This window comes from Gymnoscopelus braueri, assembly GCF_963280865.1.
Source record: "Gymnoscopelus braueri genome assembly, chromosome: 4".
NCBI classification, from domain to species: domain Eukaryota; kingdom Metazoa; phylum Chordata; class Actinopteri; order Myctophiformes; family Myctophidae; genus Gymnoscopelus; species Gymnoscopelus braueri.
The window spans coordinates 39,308,357-39,310,856 of NC_137605.1; the positions used below are offsets into that span (position 1 = coordinate 39,308,357).

The following is a 2,500-nucleotide window of genomic DNA, read 5'->3' on the forward strand; positions in this document are numbered from 1 at the left end:
TCTTCACAGGCTTTCTCCCTGATGGCTTGCTTCCCACCGCGCCTGCCAGCCAGCGCTGTGTGCGTGTGCGGCGGGGACTGTCTGTCTGTGTGTGTGTGTGTGTGGTATGTGTGTGCGACCGTGCATGTGACTGGGAGAGAGAGAGAGAGTGTTTGTGTGACCGGTGCTGCCGTCTGCCGTGTGTGAGGCATAGAGGGGCTCGGCTTCAGCGCATCGACGCTCCTCCTCCCTTCTCCCTCTCTCTCTCTCTCGCTTCTCTTTCTCTCTCTTTCATGGAACTATAGAACAGTGGGAGTGGTTGGTCCTGCCCCCTCTCAAGTGTGTGTGTGTGTGTGTGTGTGTGTGTGTGTGTGTGTGTGTGTGTGTGTGTGTGTGTGTGTGTGTGTGTGTGTGTGTGTGTGTGTGTGTGTGTGTGTGTGTGTGTGTGTGTGTGTGTGTGAAAGACAGCAAAAGAGAGTAAAAAGGCTGTACTGCTGGCAGAAAGGAGGAGCCAGGGGGGAGAGAATGGGAGAGAGCAGGAGTAAAAACAGATAAATACTTGGGAGTGGAATTAGGAGCAGAGTCCCCCTACTGGTGATCCACAGCAAGTTGTTCATTAGACCAAAAAAAAGTAATTACATTCAGCATTAAAGGGCAACTCTATAGAGGCCATTCCCTATAATGCATTGTAAAGTCCTGAGTGTCGATATAACTCAGCGGGTGTAAAAAATGACTCAGGGTCTCTCTGAGTTACATTAGCATTCTGAATTTCGCAGTGCATGCAGAGATGCAGCATCAATTTAAATTTAAAATCTTGAACATGATGATGCTCAGATGTTGGAACGGCTCTCAATTAATCTATGGAAGCTTTCCTACACACATGAACTCGCTTTCAAACAAGCACGCACGCGCGCGCGCGCATGCACGCACGCACGCACGCACGCACGCACGCACGCACGCACGCACGCACGCACGCACACACATTTGTATTACTATACTTGTGAGGACTTGTCAGAATTTTAGGACAGCTTTGAAAATAGCCGAAAACAGCCCAAAAAAAAGCAGATCTACAAGCTCAAGCTTGTGGGTTATTTTACGGTGAGTGACATCAGCGCACAACTAAGTATGAAACGGGAAAACTCTAACCCCAACCCTTAAATATCTAATCCTAACCTTAACCCCAACCAGGACAATCCTCACACATTATCTCAAATTTGACATTTGAGGGACATTTGGCCCTCACAAGTATAGTAATACACACATGCACACGCACGCGCACACACACACACACACACACACACACACGCACACGCGCGCGCGCGCGCGCGCAGCGAAGGGCTCTATAGTTCAGTGGCCATGTGGCATAGTGACCCACTGACACAGTGCTGTGTGGTATGTGATGTAACCTGGTTCTAAGTAGTGCTCTTACATAAGCACACAGTGAGCCATGCATAAAGGCAGTGCTCAACTCTCTGGCAGCTGCTGTGTGTGTGTGGGTGTGGGTGTGGTGTGTGTGTGTGTGTGTGTGTGTGTGTGTGTGTGTGTGTGTGTGTGTGTGTGTGTGTGTGTGTGTGTGCGTGTGTGTGTGATGGAGGTTCGATTTGCTAAGGGGAATGGGGGGGGGGGTGTGAGGGGGTTCCATGCCTGTTCTTTTTTTTTTTATCCCCAATTTGGTCGTTAAGCCAATTAATTCCTCCCCACACACACTTCTGTGTTGTCACTGCTGTTGTATCCTACTGACTCACCTTCTAGTGAGGAGCCCCAACCGGGAGGACTATCACCCTCCACGCCCCCCTCCCCCGAACACGGGCCAATTGTGTTTGCATAGACCATAGACACTTGACAAAGCCGAATGCACTACGGTGGATTTGAACCCACAACCTTCGTGGTGGTGGGCAGGGGGACTTTACCACTGCGTCACCCGAGCACAGTCATGCCTCCACTTTTGATATCCCCATCTGGCTATTCATTGCTTCTGGTCAGACAGGTGCATTTCCTTTCGGGAATTGTAGACTGACTGGAATGTTTGATGTTTTTGTTTGATAATATAACAGTTTAAAGAAACATGTTAACCACATTAAAGGTGCAGTTAAGTGATTTTCTTTTGATAAAAAGCCTAAATAGCTCTATATTCTGATAGTAATCATTGCTATAGAGAGTTTGTCCAGTAAAAGTCTCTCCAGCTGTTTAGTAAACAGAAAATGCATTTTCAAGTCGGGATACCAATTTTACCCAATCAGGAGAGAGAAGTCCAACAGGATACAGGATAAACAAAGAAATGAGCAGACCGGTGTGAACTGGAACACTTTGAAATTGAAGCTGATAAATGGGCACTCTCTCCTGATTGGATGAAATTGGCAACCCACCTGAAAATGTATTTTCAGTTTTTTAAAGACCTGGGAGACGGGGATACCCTTGTTATTGAACAAACACTCTATACTGTAGCAATGATTGCTATTAGAATAAAGAGGTTAACAAAAACAAGTTTTTACCCCCAAAAAACGGACAACCTTTAAACCTT

General features: G+C 47.2%; 1 protein-coding gene across 8 annotated transcripts in view; it reads right to left on the reverse strand.

Annotated features, from left to right (window-relative positions):
* Nucleotides 1-231, reverse strand: part of rbms3 (RNA binding motif, single stranded interacting protein) — a 160,322-nt gene extending 160,091 nt beyond the window's left edge. For all 8 annotated transcript variants that reach the window (XM_080426164.1, XM_080426162.1, XM_080426158.1 and 5 more), the window contains exon 1: nt 1-231. This exon is cut by the window's left edge and continues 1,210 nt beyond it. The gene's annotated coding sequence lies outside the window, so the exon portion shown is untranslated.
* Nucleotides 232-2,500: the final 2,269 nt, after the last annotated feature.